Source organism: Aphidius gifuensis, linkage group LG4 (genome assembly GCF_014905175.1).
Source record: "Aphidius gifuensis isolate YNYX2018 linkage group LG4, ASM1490517v1, whole genome shotgun sequence".
NCBI lineage: Eukaryota > Metazoa > Arthropoda > Insecta > Hymenoptera > Braconidae > Aphidius > Aphidius gifuensis.
Genome location: NC_057791.1, coordinates 23,756,661 through 23,775,790, shown reverse-complemented (window position 1 = coordinate 23,775,790; position 19,130 = coordinate 23,756,661). Strand labels below are relative to the sequence as shown.

Sequence of the window (19,130 nt, the reverse complement as noted above, 5' to 3'; positions counted from 1 at the left end):
GACGTGTGCCACGGAGTCGCGAACTTGGCGAAGGACCTGTATGTCTAGCCCAGAAAAACTCGCTGTAAACTTTTTATTATTTTTTTTCTTTCTCTTTCTTTTTTTGCTTGTCCCTTTCTTTTTTTTTTCATTCACCAGGTTGTGCATGTATATTGTTGTATATATGAATTGTATGTACAACCACCCGTTACTTGAAATACAAAAAAATTTACCTCAAATAGAACAACCCTCTTATCACAATTGCAAACTCTGATGCACAATTGACGATGGTGTACACACGTGCCAAACGAGACAAAATAAACAGTTGATTGACGATTAAATATGTTACTTAATAAATTCTAATTTCTAACTCGATGAATTTTATTATAAATAGTATATGAATTTTATTTAAATAATTTCAAGTTAATTATACTGTGGAATTTGTTGATCTAGATTTTTTCTTATTTTTTTTTTAATGAATTTTCATTTCTGAGAAAATGCAAACATATGTATTTTATTTTCTTCTGAGTTCACTTGAAAAAGCTTCAGTTACATAAGCACTTTGGTTATAAAATTGCCTCGTTTAAATTTCATATTCTTGAATTTATATTTTTTTAATTCTGAAGGTAATTAACATTTAATTATTGCTATTTTGTTAACGACGCATATAGATCCTTAAAAAAAAAAAATTATCAAGTCATGCAAATTATTTTTTTTTCAGTTTACATGTTTATATATTTAAGAAATTAAATTGTTACAATGATGCCCTACATATCTACCGAGTAATTAATATTTAAAAAAAATTCTAAAGCTAAAAATGTGGAAAAAATTTCTAGAAATATAAAATTAATTTTATATTTTTTTTTTGAATGAAAATTGAAGAATAAATTTTAGCATTAAAATGAAAAGTAGTAAAAGTATTTTCTATTGAATAGATAAATTAATATTTTTAAATATTAGGGAGAAGGGGAAGGGGGAGGGGGTAAGTTGCAAAGACAGACGTGACTTGGTATAGTGTGTCGTCACACCTGACGTCACATATACTTCACTCGTTAGGGGGGCAGATGGGCACCCTCTTCTCAACCGTGACATTCAAAGTCTCTAGAACGAGTACAAGGGGAAGAAATAAAATGAAAAAAAAAAAAAAAAAAATTTACCTGGACTATTTATACTCCCCTTACTCTTTCTTTTATATATATTATATTTAGCTCTTTCTCTTTAGAAGCATTGCTAAAGTAGTGCCCATAAGGCGAGTTTAAATATAAAAAAAAAAAATATATATTTCAGGGCAAAAGGGAAAGGACCCCTTCGTGGATATGTACGCGTCTCTTTGCAGCTGCTCAGGTAGTCGACGTATAGCACGAGCTATATACTATCGATATTATAGGTTAAATTTTAACAGGGGGTTGTTAAACTACCATCAACAATCAACATCATCACTGCATCTGTATATATTTTTTTTTTTAATTTAAATTTAAATATAAAAATTATAATTTTATAAATATTATATTTTTAAATGATTATTAATTTTTTGTTTTTATAATAAAAAGTTATCAAATTAAAATCAATCAAATCAATCTTGAATATTTTATAGAATTTTAAATTTTATTTTCTTTAAATAATTTTTATTATCTATTTTATAATGTCTGTAATAATTTACTAAAATTATAATTAAAAAAAAGCTTGATAAAAATTGTATAAATATATTTTCATATCTATTTATAAAAAAATTAAATTTCATCTTTTAATTGACGTCAATTTTTGATTTACAATTTTTCAAAATAGTCAAAAAATAATATCTTACTAAAATTGTTATTTATATCGTTTCACATAAATAAAAAAAAAAAATATATATATACATCAAAAAAAAAGAAAAAAAGACGAGTGAATAAAATGTAAGAAAGACCCCCTGGTGTCTCGTCATGTATTACAAGATATTTTCTATAAAAAAAAAAAAAGACATCAAAGACTAAATTTGCCAATTGAAAATACTTTTGTCACTTAAATAATGACAAGGTTATAATGTTAGGTTTATAAGTTTTTATTCTGGTGAATGAAAGAGGAATAAATATAAAAAATATACTAAATTGTTTGGTAATGATATAAGAAGAAGAAAAAAAAAATGGACAGTGGCTTTTCACGCCCTGGTCAACAAGGAAAAACCCCTGGTAATTTGTCGTTTTGCATTGTCGTTTCGTAACTGGCTAATTCACAGCACGATACATCCGGTATACATAGCATTTATATAAATCTATAGACACGCACCTTGAGGGACCTAGTATGTAGGCGGTTTGTGTCATAAATACAATACGATTCCATAAAATCGATCAAGCACAAGCACGCGCGTTTTTTCTTATAAAATATTTTTTTTCATTTTCATTTTCTATATCAAACATCTGTTAATACTTGAATTATTTTTTATACTTTATTATTTTTCAAGATCGATTTACTCTTCAATCGAATAGATACACATTTAGCCAAAAAAAAAAAATGAAAAAAAGAAACAATTGCGAATGGCAACCACGAGTTTTTAAGAGCACAATCAATTGAATTCAAAATTCTGTATAGTCCACTTGACTAATAATTATTTTAAAATAAATTTTTTTCAATGAAAAAAATTAAATAATGTAGCTTTTTTTAAGAAGTATTTAAAAAGCTCTGACCGATTTTTTTTTAACCAAAAAAAAGGTCATATATAACAGAGAAATTTTCATCTGCGATGCGTGAATGCTCTGAGGGAATAAAAAAAAAAAAAACGTTTCAAATCGGCACGAGCTATAACTTTGAAATAAAACGTTTTATTTAAAAAAAATTCTACTCTTTTTTTTGTATTTCTTTTTCCTTTTGGAACATATTGCAGGGAAATATGCTCGAGATTTAACTCTCAATGGTATCCGGTTTGATTTATCATGCTTTATAATATTTTTATATTTTTTCCTCAAAGATTATTAGAAAAAAAATAAAGCAAGTATAATGATTCATCTCGTTGGCATCTTGAGTATGTTTTTTAAAAACTGGCAGATATCCACAATGACTTGGTAACATATGTTGAGCGAGATTTAATCTTGAATTAGAATGCGTTAATATCAAGGGTAGGGGCGTTAAATGAATTCAATATATATAATAAATAAATAAATATAAATAATAATAAAAAATGAAAAAAAAAAAAAACATAAACACCCACGTGTATATAAGCCAAGAGTTTGTCAAATATGATACATGATTTTCTTGTTCTACGACACGCAAACTTGAGCTTAGGGTAGGTCCCAAACATCTGGTATATATAGATTGTTTTCTTTATATATTTATTATATTTTTTTGGCCCTTTAAATTTACCTCAGACATGCACCTTGAGACCTGTTAAACCAAAAGACCCTACATCTTTTTCCTTCGTCTTTATTCTACATATCACTAACATAAAAATTCTTTCTCACTTTTCATTCTTGGGGGGTTGTTCTTCAAAAAATACATACACGCATTTATTACGCACTGAAAATACATCTTTAATTATTTTCAATATAAAAAATAATAATAAAAACATGTAAAGATAATAATTAAAAAAAAAAAAAATTATTTATCATCAAGGAAAAAATAAAAAAAAAAGAATTCTGTTGTCGTGAATGATTTTTTGACTCTAGCCAAAGAAATGACAGTGTTGCAATGCCTTGGGCAAAAATAAATTTACTATCATTGTCACACTCGTGTAAATATATTTTGAGTGCATACATAGATGCACATATATTTGTGACAGTGTAAAAAATATACGAAAAATCTAGTGGGGTATTTCTCTCTTGGTGACAGTGCGACTTTTATTAGGGAAGAAATCAGCAAGCATGATTATGTACCTTAAAGCATCTCCACCTTTATATATTCTCCCTCATATATTTTTTACCCCTTCTTTTACATATATTCTATTTTTTTTTTTCTATTTTCCTTCAGGCTATTTCTACACCCCTTTTTATTTTTTTGCTTTTTTTTTTTTCTCTGTATTTTTTTTTTTTTTTCGAATGCATTGTCAGTTGGTTGCATCTCCAATGGCGTAGATATTTAGCATCTTTTGATATTTTTTATTAGCAATTTTTAATTAAACATAATATATTTAATTTAATTAAGATATTTTTTTAAAAACTTACGGGTAATTTTGACGTGGTGATGATAAAGATGCTGTTTTTCTGTAAAAAAAAAATGAGAAGAAATAATTAGTATTTTTATTTTTAAAAAATTCAATTATTAATTACATGTATTTGATGTATTTAAAAATTTTTTTTTTTAGTAAATCAATGTTAAGGGAATCTTTGAGAATATAAATAATAATATTTTATTTGAGAAAAGGGCGGATTGGAAGGCGCATGCTCTCGCCGATGCCCGCCTAAGGCGATATTGTCGTGACAATGAGACTCCCTATGACTTCCACCCCGTCCGCGTTTGTGTCCCACACACATTTTCGTGTCACACGCGGTGAAAGAAATAAAAAATATTATAACAAAAAATAAAATGGAAAAAAAAAATAAAAAAAAACACATGAGACACTAAGCAGTGGTGGATATATAGCGACTGAGTGAGATGCATCATCATCATCATAACACAAGAGTGTTTGAATACACACGCAGGCACGCGTGTCACTCATATTTAATCTTTGCGAATGAAAAGTGCCATATTTGCAATTTACCACCTCGACCAGTCCTCCAATAATTATCCATCTTTTTATCATCATTATCCTAGTTACATATTTTTATATTTATATGCAATTTTTTTTTTTTTTTTTTGATTTTCTTTTTATTATTTTATTTATAAAAATAATCCAATTATTGATTTAAAAATTTATTACAATTTTTAAATATTTATTTGATTATTTAATTGATAAAATCTATATATAATTTTTTTTTTTTTAATTTAAATTTAAAATAGAAATTTTAAAAATAAAATAAAAATATTTATAAATATTTTGTTAATTTTTTTACATCACTTTTTTATAACTAATTAAAAAAAAAAAATTATGACATTTTTAATTTTACTTTTTGATAGCTAAAATAGTATTTTATTTAAAAAAAATTATTATTTATTTGTGTTTAAAGTTAAAAATATATCTGATTATTTTGAAAATATAAAAATGGTATAAATATATATATTTTTGTCTTATCAAAATGATAATGTTTGTTTGTATGATTATTTAAATTCTGAGTTGAGAAATACTAAATTATATAAACAATTCTTGTATGCATTTATAGCTTGTATTTGTTATAAATTTTGAGACAGTTTTGAGCGAGAAGACTTCTAACAAATAGTCAAAGTTTTGAGTGTTACATTTTGGAGAAAGCAACCACGACGGATTCAACCGGTATATAGTCACTGTACCAACGACATCCTTCTCTTTGTATTTAAGTTTGTAATGTATTAGCTATTCTCCTGGTTATACGTCTCTGCATTTTCCCTTATTCCCTTATTCCCAAATTTTTTCAAATATATTTTCTTAAGGTGCTTAGGTGCATGCAATTTTCTCAGAATAAAAATAATTTTTAAATCACATAAATTTCTCAATCACACAATTATCAGTCTAACAATAATAATACAATTAAATTAACCATAAAAATTTATTAAAATTAACAATAAAAATATCCTTCTGTCTATTAAAAAAATTTTCAAAAATTATCATTCATAATTATCAATTGAAATTCATAATTTAACTTGAAATAAAGAATAAAAAAATATTTATAAAATTATTTCTAAAATACTTTATTCATAATTTAAAATAGAATATTTTTTTTTAAAAATATAATAAATTTAAAAATAATAATAATAATTATAGACTATTGTTATTAATAAAAAAAAATGTATTTTAATTTAAATTTAAAAGACAAAAATTATCATTCAAAAATAAAATCTAAAATAGTTGAATATTTTTAAAAAGACAATACTAAGAAAAATTTTTTTATAAATAATATTATTTCTATTATTGTTTATGTTATTTAAAAATCAGAAAATAGATTTTAATTTGTCATTGATATTTATAAACAAGAGAGAAAATACTTTGACCAGATGAATTTACAGATCGAGTTATTTCTATTTCATGAAACTCGATATAGCATTGTAGAAAAAGAAATGAAAAAAAAAAATAGAAATAAAGGGGTGAGGGGGTTGAAAGGATTTATAGAAGAATGTTAATAAACTGTCCAGAATTTAAATATATATCCATGTTATATTTGATATGCCTTATAGCCAGTGTTGCGATTACACATCAGGTCGTTTGAAAAGGTAAAAAATAAAACCAATAAAAGCAAAAACAGTAAAGAAAAAAATATTGATATGCATGTTGAATACATATAAATTTTTTAAAAATCAATACTCAATACACTCATATTCCCAAAGGTTCGTTTGTGTCATTTTTATACTTGTCGTGGTTCTTCTACTATCTCACATTTTATCTCGATCATATTTCGCGTATCGTACATGGTTTGTCTGGATTCTCTCACATTTATTTATTGAGATAAAAATAACAAATACAAAATAAATGTAAAATTAAAATAAATAAATGTAAAATTTAAATAAATAAATGTAAAATTTAAATAAATAAAAATGAGTAATTATTAATGACAAATAAAAATTACAAAAACAATTAATGATTAATACAAAAGTAAATTGTTTATAAATAAATATATTGTTAAATTGTTTAGATATTTAGATATTTGTTTAGATGTTTTCAACAGATGGCTGGTAACTGACAAAGAACTTTCGAAATATTCAGCTGTAGAACATTGCATAATCCAATAAAAAGCAAACAGACAACAAAATGATCTTCGTTCATTTATTGTGAAGGGTGTCTTATATATTCGTCAACCCCTTTTTAGTTTTTTTCTAGAGATTACTATTTCGAGATAGATAGATGTATATATTATTTTCAAGTTAAAAATCATAAGAAATAATATATAAATATATACAACCCTTGTTTCTAATTTTAGGGGATGCAAAATCGATTATAGACAAGTATTCAAATCTTTGATGAAATATCAATTGAATTATTCAAAAAAATCTTAACTTGCAAAATCAAGGGTAGAAAATTTTAAATCACTTTTTCATGTGGTTTTTTTTTTTTTTTTATAATCTTTTTAAAAATTAGATACTAAAAATATTACTAAACAATTTTTACAATATATTTTTTTATAATTAAAAAATTACAAAAGAAATTAAATTAAATTTTTAAATTGAATTATTCAATTTCGTATTTATATTTTATTAATTATCAAAAATATTTAAAACTTTTATAAAATTAATTGCTATAATTTTTCAATAGTAAAAAATAAATTAATTTATATTTAATTGATAAATTAAATTACGATTTGTAAATCATTGTTATTTTTTTCGTCGAAAATAATTTAAAAACCATTTTAATTTTCAAAATAATTTGACTAATAAAATTCCCACTGTGTAACCCCATGTAATTTTCATAGTAAATATTATTTTTTATATATTTTTTATAAAAAAATTAATTTACTAATGTATGTGAAAGATGCACACAAGGGAATATTGAGTTACATTTTCACCAAGAAGTGGTGAATAAGACAAAATACAATGAGCCACGTGTCGAAAATCTAATCATTCAATTTTTCCTTGGGATTTTATTTTTATACATGATAATAATGCAATCGTTTTATATACATATCCACATGGGAATAAAGATACAGAACAAAAATAAAAATCGATTTCTTGATAGGACAAAGAAAATATTTATATATTCAATTGGCCAGTTGGTTGTCAGTTTGATATGCCGAGTGTGATAAAAAAATTAATAAGCAAATAAGTCCACAAATAGAAAAAAAAAAAAAAAAGATTCACGATAAAAAGAAGAATTCAAAAATTAAAAAAAAAAAAAATTGTCTCGCCATGATAATTTTAAATATTCATAGATCTTTTGTTTACAAGTGAATTTGATTTTAAATTTAGAATTTATAAATTAATTTCGAATTAGCTTTTATTCTTAAACGTCCCAATGAACTCGTAAAAATATCAAGTAAATTTTTTAAAATAATTAATGTATATTTGTCTGAAGTTTGATACAGAGTCATTTGATGTTCGATTAAATATCATTTTTATTATCATTCGTGGGCGTTGTTATGCGTAATATTGGAGCACGTGGCTCCTTTCAAAAGACGCCCCCATTTACCATATGAATCTTTGGACTTGTTAAAGTGACAAGAAGATAAAAAAATATATGTAAATTAAAATATAAAGTAAAATAAATAAGAATGATATATAAAAATGATATAGAATTTCAAATAAAAATTAAAAAAAAATTTCTCCATGAAATAATTTTAAATATTCATAGTCAATTTTTATCATTAGTAATTATGAATTATTAATAATTTACAATTTATGAATTAATTAATTCATAATATTATAGTTATGATACTTAAACTTATGTTGAATTCTCTAATAAATATCAAATAAATTATCATTATATAATTATGTATATTATGCTGAAGTTTGATACAGATGACATTTGATTTTCGTCATAATAAGCATTTTATTACATTACGTTGGAATATTTATTCAATGTAAATTAGGAGCATAATTATTAATTAAGAACAAAAGAATGAACTTAAAAAAGATTTATATGATATTATTTATGATGAAATCTTAGACAAAAATATATGAAAGATAGAGAAAAATATATGTAAATTAAAATATAAAGTAAAATAAATAAGAATGATATATAAAAATGATAAGAATAATTTTAAAATATATTGTTGTTTAATTTTAGAAAAAAAAAGACTAAATTTTTTGAGTGAGTAAGAAATATTTTTCCTCATTAGAAAAGTAATGAATTTTAAAGATGATTATATATAATTTTTGGTGTTCTTTTGTTGGAGATTGATGTTCAGGGTAAGTGAGGTTTTTCCGGTACTTAAATTTGAGTATTCTTAGATGGAACTGGGAAATTCAAGTTGAAGAAGTTTAAGCAACAAGTGGCATCTTAGCTCGGACAATCTTTTGGAGGTTGAGGAATATATATTCAACAAGTTTCTTCACAGACGATTTAACTTTGTCAAGAATTCAACGGATATCCTGTGATAAATAGAGTAAAAATATAAAAATATACATACTGATAAGATAAATGAAAGAATAAAAATGATTTATTCTTAACAAAAATGAATTAATTCTGTTCTGATTCAGCATGACTAAATATATAAATTCTCATCAAAAAAAAAAATAAATAAAAAAGAAAAAAAAGCTCGCGTGACTGGTTAAACTTCTGGCAAGAGTTTTAAAAAAAAAAAACAACAAACACTTTAGAATTCTTGGCTACATCTTGTAGGAAAAGCAACAAGTAGATTCTAAAAAGTTGCGAGGTATGACTTTTATTTTTATCATAAGAAAACACAAAGTCACTTGGTATAAAATACAAAGTTTCTTAGTTCAACAGGTTACTTTTAAAATGTATATTATCCCCTAAAGCAAGACTGGAAAATCTTGTGGAAAATATTATCTTGAATAGAGGGTAAAGAAAAGGCTACTCACACCAAAATGTTTGCACTTTCTTTCCCTTTTTTTTTATGTCTCAAGAGACGTGGTTGAAGCTCAAAGAAAAAAAATGTTAGATGAAGAGGAAAAATATATAAAGACTTGAGGGTTTAAACAGTGTCTTGTGATCTGTTGTAAAAAATTGTGAACAAAAAAAAAAAACAAGATAAGCAACAAACAAAACAGCCCTCAGCCAATTTATGTAAAAAAAAAAAATCAAAGAGCTTTTCCTTAGTTGAAAAACTTGAATATTGAAGGGTCGTATTGTCGATTGATGACATCTTGAGGGGTTGAAAAATCTTCTCGATAAATTGATAATCTAAAAAACGGAAACAATTAAAATTACAGAATTTAAATTCCGAATTTATCCCAAATATATTAGACTAAAAAATAAATCTATTACATATTTTTAAATAATATTTTATAAATATTCAAAACATCATAAAAGTTGTGTAAACAACATAAAAGACATCCGGTTATCTATACAATTTAAAAAAGAATAAGAAAACCAAAAAATAAAAATATTGACTTCCGAATAATGTCACAAAATGTCAAGTGATACATTAAAAAATAAAAGAAAAAAAAAGAAAAATTTACTATTCAATCAAATTTCTATTTTACATACAAAAGAAATTGTATGAAAAATCAATTTTTTTTTTTTTTTTAAAATCTGCATCTTTCTTTAAAGTTTATATATATATTTTTTTTTTGCTCTATTTAAAAATATATGCAGAGTGTTTTGATGCACGCTCGAGTGCCTCAGTGACAATGCATTATTTTCAAAAGCGAATAGGGATAAAGAAGGCACGAGGCAAAGTCTGTTTGACCGTAAATATTTTGCGGGTGGTGTAAAGGTTTTTCCGGTGTTTATTCCGGTTTGAAGAAGATGAAGAAATAAAAAAAAAAAAGTAGCATAAACATAATAAAAATTTGATGTATAAAGAAGATGAACTCAAACAAATATATTGAACAGATGATTTTGTGGGCCGTAAAGAGGCCAGATCAAATCAACGCGGGCGTTTCGTAAAGATAGATTAAAATAGATATATATTTACACCACAGGAGGTGGAGCTGAAGTGATGAGATGACTGGTATTCTCTCGTGGGAGTAATTTGAGATATATTATACTTGCACTCGCGATGTTCCTTTGGAGTTTGGACAACATCAGTGGACAGCTGGCTATACTCTTTTTGCGTATCTTCTTTTTATTTTTTTTTATTTTTTTATTATTGTCTATCTGTACTTTTGACCCGAGTTGTCGACAATGTGTGCTTGATATTTTTAAAACAGATGTTTAGACAATAAAATGACAAGATAATGGAATTTAATTTTCAATAATAAAATTTTGTAAATAAATATCCAAGTATTTTTATAATCATTGAGATGCATCTTCTCTTTTTTGTGGAACAATTTTCAATTGAAAAATATAATCGCTAAATTGTTTGTGTGTTTGTATTTTAATGTCTTTATTCAATTGTGCTTTTTTTTTTTTCTTTAATTTCTATTCATATATTTCTTTATGAATTTTACTTTAAATGTTTTTAAATTTGTTTTTATTTATTTTCGTGTGAATTGACTGTTTTAATGAAGAAAAAATTGTATGTCGTTGAATTACTGAATTTTTTTAATTCATTTTTTTCTTTAGACAACTCTGACTTCAGGTGTAACCCCTTTTTCCTTCTTGACATTTTTTTCATACACGCACGTCCAAGGGTTTCGTTTATATGCTGACATTGTAAAACAGACACCTGTGGACTTTTTCACGACAATCTCACACTCATACTGTTATGTAAAAAAAAAAAAAATAGCCACTTACACTTCTCAGAGACTCGAAAGAACGACAGAGATAAAAAGAGGAAAAAAAAAAATTGAAAATTAAAATCTCTTGCGCTTTTTTTTCCCGGAGCTTTTCACGTTGGGGTAGTCGAAAAATAAAAAATCTTATATGTCGTCAACCTCATTCATGAACTATATATTTTTTTAATTCACAGACAGTTTTGAATTATTTAACTCATTATATTCAATTGCACAAAGTCTGGGTGATATTTTTGAATTTATAGACCATAAATTTATTCAAATCATCAATCAATCATTGAATTTTAAATATTTTTCGTTGAAAGGAAAATTAAATAATCAATTAGACTTATTAAAAGATAATTTTAATGAAAAAAAAAAAATATATTTTTCAATTTTTCCATTTGATAATACACAATTAATACTATTTTTTTGGAGATCGGAATATTCCGGCGAACCAGGTGGTCTTATTCTTGACAATAAAAAAAAAAAAATTTGAACCCCAGAAGTCGATTTGCTTCCGCTCTTGATATTATAGGTATGTACACAGGGTGACTTATTTTAATTTTATTTTTTCGGGGTGCATGTGTGTTCTTGGATAGTGCTATGTGCTTTCGTCAACCCCCTGAGGTAAAACGATCAAGAAAAAATTAGAAAAAGAAAAAATATATTCTCCCATTTGTTATTATTTCGAGGGGGAAATTTTTATAACCTAGCATCTGCTTTTTTACTCGTACCTGTAATAAACACACCTGGACAATGAACATCAATGCCACCTCGTTATTTCATCCACACGCGACATTATAATTTCAACCAAAATTAATAATAATTATTATTAATATTTTTTTTTTTTCATTGAAATATCGAAAATCAATTAGCTATTTGAAACAAAAAAAAATGAAGAATTTTAACCCTTGCTTATTTAATTATAAAATCAGGCGAATGAAAAATGTTTTTACTGAATATCTTGAATACCGATTGACATTTTTAAATTAAAAAAAATGCTGCATTACTGTGCTGCTCTAAAAATGTACAAAAATTCAGAAATGAAAATAAAATAAATCCAGTAAAACGTTAGATAAAAAAACTTGGTCGTAATTTAATTATTAAAAACATGAAATTTATGAAAAATTAATGTTAAATTGATTAGAAAAATAAACAGCAAAAAAAAAAAAGACTAAATTTTCTTTTATCTAGTTTTTAAATGGCTTTTAATGTTAGAATTTGAAAAATAATTTTGGCAATTGATGAAATAATTAATACCTTCAGTCCAAAGTCAATTAAAAAAAATAATTTTTACAAATTTGTACAAAATTTAGCCGATAAAATTTTAATTTAAAAAAGACATTTTTATTTTTACATAAAACTATTAAATATCTAAAAATTAACGTGAATGAAATAATATTGAAAAAAAAAAAATTTAAAAACAAAAAGAATCAGTAAAAATAAAATTGAAAAAAATCAATCAAGCGCCCTCTGGACACGCAGTTTTTGAAAATGACTACGTTTTGCTTGCGAAGTTTGTCCTAACTCGTAAATCAATCGCTGGTTTCGACATTCGCATATATGTACCGTTAATTATTTTTATTCACAGACTGCTGCGCACAGAAATGGACACATAAAAAATATTATAAAAAAAAAAGTACACATATATAAAATCATCTATGATTTTTATTATTTTTATTTTTACTATATACATTGGCAGCAATGTACTTGTGAATTTTCCATACATTGAAAAAATTTTCTATCCTTTTTTACACCAACACCAACAAGCCCCTCTTGGTCAGTCGTTATACATACACCTTTGGCATTTTTAATGTTTTGCATGTGTGCATTTCAAAATGGTCGAACCGCGACGGCTCGTCAAATTTGCACATTTATTCGTTTACCACCCACAATCACCACCTAAAAGCTCACGTTCTTCGCTATTTTTTTATTTTTATTTCTGCAATTGCATTCATTAAACAATATGTATATCCTTTTAAACAATGCGTACATGTGAACATGCATCGTGACTGATCATCCCTTATTCATGACCTTTTCTAGGGCTTAACAAAAAATTTTCCATAAAAAAGCTCAGCTTTATACTTGGAAAAAAAAAATTATAAAAATTGTGAAATTTATTATTTTTTATAAATCTATTGATTTAAAAGAGATGATAATTTTTTTTTGTATTTAAAAGTATTAAAATTTATTTTATAAAATTTAGAAAAAATTATTTTAAATAATTTTTAATTGAGCTTTTAAAACCCTATGTTTTTTTTTCACTAATTTCTTATTAAAATTTAAAGATGTAAAAAAGATAAACTTAATTAAAATTTAATCTAAGAGTTAAATTAATTTGAAAATAGTTGTTGATAGTAAATAGGAAAATTAACTGATGTCAAATACGCTTGTATGGCTTTTGGATATATACACAATTAAATGTTGTATATGTGGTCAGGCATAAGAAATAAATTACCCATGTTACTTTGTCAATATATACAACCCAAGAATGTCAATTGCCTAATTTCTTGTATCTAAAATTTATCAAGTTAACCCCATCTGTTAAATAATTTTCTCACAAATCAAACTAATCCCTCCAACTAAAATTTTCACGAATCATTTTTTCTCCAACAAGTATCTTCAACAAAACAAACACTTGTTAATTATTTAATTCGAAATAAATTACATAAAAAAATTCTCAAATAATAAGTATTTTTAAAAATATAAAAAAGTATTTTTTTTTTCTTTTGTTTTTACATCAATTTTTTATTTTCAAATTTTTATTTTAAAATAAAAGACTATTGTTATTGATTGTTGTTTATACATGCGTATATTAATTTTGATGTTAAAAAATTGTGACTGGTCAGTGGATGAACTCAATATTAGTGTGTTCGCATGTATAAAAAAAATATATATGTGTTATTAGTTATTATCCGAGTCAAGAAAGTACGCAACTCTCTCTCACATTTGAGTGCATCCATCCACTGCAGTTCATCGTTGTATATATATATTATGATTATCTTTTTTCATTTTTACGAAAGGTTGCAGGAACATATTGCACATACGGATATATGCACTTGGAAGTTACAAGGGAGAAAAGAGAAATATAAAGTGGAAATTGAGAGAGAAAAAAGGGAGGAAAAATATGTACTTGAAATATTTTTTATTTTTTAATTTCGTACCCTTGCGATAGAGAAATAAGCAAGAGTAGTGTGCCAACACAGATATACATAAATACTTGGATTTTTATTCTTTCAATCTCTGAATAAATATCAGTAGAAAGTCATTTCAATGTCCACACTAATATGATACAGTATAAAAATAGTTAAAAAAATTCATTTAATTTATATAGTAAAAAATTTTTTTAAATATATTTTTTTATGAAAGCTATAAAAGAATTTTTTTTCAACTCGATTTTCATTATTTATGTTTTTTTTTTCATTGATAAAAGAGAGATGCTTCAGTAAACTTTAATTTACAAATTTTGAAATATTAAATTCAAAAAAATTAAGTATAAATTATTATTTATTATTATTTTTTTTTTCTTTTCATTTCTAAAAATTATTTATTTATTTTTTTTTATATTGCACAGCTCAAAATAGACATAATATTTTTTTTTTTATAAATAATTAAATTAAAGACAAATTCTAATTTTTACAATAGAAAAAAAAAATTATTTTAATTTATAAAATTATTCTAAATCAAATAAAAATTTTTCAAATAAAAGAAACTTTATTTAACCTCTAACTTCTTTTATTATTTAACAATAAAAAAAAATTATTTTAATATTTAAAAATTCTTAATATCAATATTATTCAATAGAAAAAGAAAAAAAAAAAAAAAAATTATTTTTTAAATCAATAATATGTATTAGTATTGTATTTCAAACAAAAATTCAGCAAATTTAGATAAACAAGTGTTTTTCGTTTCTATACTTGCTAAATAATTTTCCATCGAATTTTATATTATTATTTAAATAAAAAGTAACCACAAGACTTAAATTAGAACAACATAATGTATTTTTAAAATGAAAATTAAACATTGCAAATATATCGAGTAACAAAGTTCGAGTATTTGTCTGTACATACCAACACAAAGAGACAATAGTCTGTAAAATTCACAAGGGTGTTTGCAATGTTGTTTTGTATATATACATATGTAAACACACATTCATACATGTATATAAAACATATATAAATTGTAACCAATGAGAAAGTAAATATATATATAAAGCACGACATTGGAGACTGTTAAAGAAATACGTAAATGAGAACGTACAGTAGACTGACTTCAATAATTATCGGCCGAGAGTCTGAGACGAAGAGAGTTATGAAAAATAAAGATACATTGTATTGAAAAAAGTGCAAATATAATGCTTGAGAGAAATGGAGAATATGTATATGTTGGATGAAAAGTTTGACCGGACGCAATGAATACAATGCAATGTGCGACCAAGACCACCCTATCAACTATCCACCCTGTTCATTGTACCTACAACCAATCAATATTGCTTTATACATATATCGAACAGACAACTTCTTTTTTAATTTTTTTTTTTTTTTTCATTTGTTTATTTATTTATTCATTATTATTTAAAAGAATTTATACTATTTTTAGCTTAAATTTTTGAGACGATTAATGCTAATTTATGATCAAGTTTGTTTTAATTTTTTTGACTGATTTTCATCTGAGAAATAATTAATTTATTATAATTTAAATTTTAAAAATTATAATCTTGTCAATTCGTGGCAATAATTGATTGTTGGTATTTTAAAAAAAAAATTCATTAAGATGAAAAAATTCATATGATTATTATTAGTTAATTAATATCGTTTGAATTTTAAAAATATAAAATAAAAATAAGCAAGTGTTGATTGTTGTTGAGTAGAAATATTTGTGTACTTATTTCTATTTATATAAATAAAATAAAAATATAAATAAATTGTCATTGTTTGTCAGTACTTGAAGCTTGATGTTGTTATTTTGCAGATATGATAAATTTAAAATGATAAATATAGAAAATAATTGACTAACTTGTAAATTTATTAATAATTTTTAATTATAGCAAGTTTTTAATTTTTTCATTTTAGGATACTTTGAATAATGTAGAAAAAAAGTGTTTATTTATAAAAATTATTGATAAAAGAAATTAACATTTAAAATATATATTTATTGTATTTTTTATTTTTAGAAATTTAATTTTGAAAAATAGAGTTTTTTAGTGAAAAAATAGAATTTTTTATTTTTATTATTTTTCAATTTTAAATAGTATAAAATAAATAATATAAAACATCAAGATATTTTTATAAATATGGTATTAAATTACTGATAAAAAATTTATCTTAACTTGCACACTTGAAACAGGAACAGGAAATAATTTCAAATGATACGCGATATCTCACAAGGCAATATTAACAAACACACGCCTTCTTATTTTTTTCTTTTTTGATAAAGCTCTCACAAGCGATGTAATCACAATAAAAATAAAAATAAAAATTCCACATTAATTAACAAATAATCTACAATTAAAAACCTTGAAAAAATCTAATGAAAAATAAATTTTTATAAAATTAATTTACAAAAAATAAAACAAACTAACAATGAACTAATGAAACAATAGAAATTGAATTTAAAATTCTTTCATATTTATTCAAGTATATAATAAAAAATGACAAATGAAATAATCTGCATTATTTAAACTATTAATAGATAATTATTGTAAAAAAAAAAAAATAATTTTATTACATGATTTGATCGTGATGCAGTATGACAAATCCATGCATCCATTTCACAAGTAGAAAAAAAAATAAATAAACAATGAGATGAAGAACAATGTAAATTTCAAACCAAGGTATTTATTCATCTATCAATTTATCCAAATAAATAACAAGAATTTATTTTTTTAAATAAAAAAATAAAAAAAAAATGTCTCGTAAGCATGCCTGCACCCATTAGAGAATAGAGATGACATATTCATTGTCTCTTTTACGTAATCACAAGGTTACACTTGTGCCACTTTATCTAGTTTCCATTATTTTCTTTTTTATATTTTTTTTTTTTTTATGTAAATACATACACGTATATTCTCGGGATATTGTATTGCATTTATTTATCTTGCGTGCAAGTTTTCAATTCCTCAAATTGTATAATTGTATAGATCTCTAGTATTTTTATTTTTTTTATTTTTTTCAGTTGATTAATGTGATTTTCATGAATATCATTCATGTTATTTTATAAACAGACACAAAAGATGACATTCTTTTCTGACTTGTTGTTGATTTTATATTGTTATTTATATTTTTTAATTTTATGGAATAGGTGGAGACATCCCGTGATTACATGAGTAATATGTGCGGGATTTTCTTTATTTGCTAGATCGGCATGGATCCAATAATCGTCCGGTAACTCGACCACCGAAGATCCGGTGGTGAATGGTTCTATAAACCGGAATTACCAATCGTTCCGGAAGAACATTGGAATGTTCCTTCTCACATAAAACCATTGTTATTAACAATATATCTATTTTACAATTTTTTTGACCCGCAACACGACGCAATACAGATTGACTTTGTTACTCAAAGAGTTATCAGTTGATCAATTTGATCTTTTTTTTTACCTTAAAATATATTCACACATTTTTGCATAATTCTTTTCTCTTTTTGCTTTTATTTTTTTTTTATATTTACCTCCCCAATCTTCCCCTTCTATGCATTAAAGTTCTCCTCCTCTCTAGTCTCAACGTGTATATTACCTCTTTTATATTTGAGCTTCTTTTTGTGAATGTTATTTTATTTTTTTTTGCTTTTTTTATTTATATATATGTGTATATATATATATTTTCTAACTTTTTATTTTTTTGTGTTTGTATTAACCACGTCAAAGTGACGGACTCGGCCATTGTTCTCATCTGAAGCGAGACTTTCCAACCGGAAGATTAATTAACGTGTACAGTTGGGCGTCGATTGTAGAAGACTAAATGTCTGTTTTTATATTTTTTAATTTATTATTTATTTTTTTTCATGTTTTTAGGTTGACTCTCGTGTTTGTAAAAATTGTCGGCAATTATTGACACGAAAAACAGCATCAATACTCGAGATTTTTATATTGAGCAATCGAGTGAAATTTAAATTACAAAAATACATATAAAAATTTTTTTTTCATACAATCTTTGACTAGTCAATTTTTTTATTATTAAATTCAACTTTTCCACGAAAGCTCGGAGCTTTTTTTTATTATTATTTTTTAGATATTTTATTAATATAATTAATATAAAAGTAACAAGTATTTTTAAAGATCAATAAACTTAAAATTTTGTACAATAATATTTAAATTATCAATTCATATTTATTTATTAATATTTTGTTTAACATTTCTTTTACGTCATTATTTTGTTTTTTTTTTTGTTCAAGTATTGCTTACTCTGTGAGTGCATTGGGGACATCACAGATGACACAGAAGACAAGGGTGCAGGAAAAACAATTAAGAGTAAAAAACTGAGACACAACAAAAGGGAGATAGATAGAAAAAAAAAAAAAAATCGCCTTGCATGATAATGCAATGTAACCTCGAGGCACAAATGATACGATAAAGGCGAGACGACGACATCACGAGAAAAAAATAAAAAATAAATAAAAGATGGAAAACAACGATGGGTTCTTACTTTGCATTCCTTTGTGCACCCTTCTAGATTTACTTTTTTTTTTTTTTCAATTTTATTTTCTTCCATCTCTTCCATATATATCCACCCATCTATCCACCCACCCACCGACCCAACCACCCTTCTATCATACCATCTGTGTCTCTTGAAGCTTGAACTAACGCCCGAGGTTTTTTTTTTCTCTTTTTTATTTTCTTTT

The 19,130-nt window shown here is 24.5% G+C and overlaps 1 protein-coding gene across 4 annotated transcripts in view; it reads right to left on the bottom strand.

Moving 5' to 3' along the window:
* The window catches only part of LOC122855850 (homeobox protein prospero-like), a 105,296-nt gene that overhangs the window by 77,160 nt on the left and 9,006 nt on the right, over positions 1-19,130 (bottom strand). For all 4 annotated transcript variants that reach the window (XM_044157504.1, XM_044157506.1, XM_044157507.1 and 1 more), the window contains exon 3: positions 4,113-4,151. The gene's annotated coding sequence lies outside the window, so the exon portion shown is untranslated. The remainder of the gene's footprint in view (positions 1-4,112; positions 4,152-19,130) is intronic.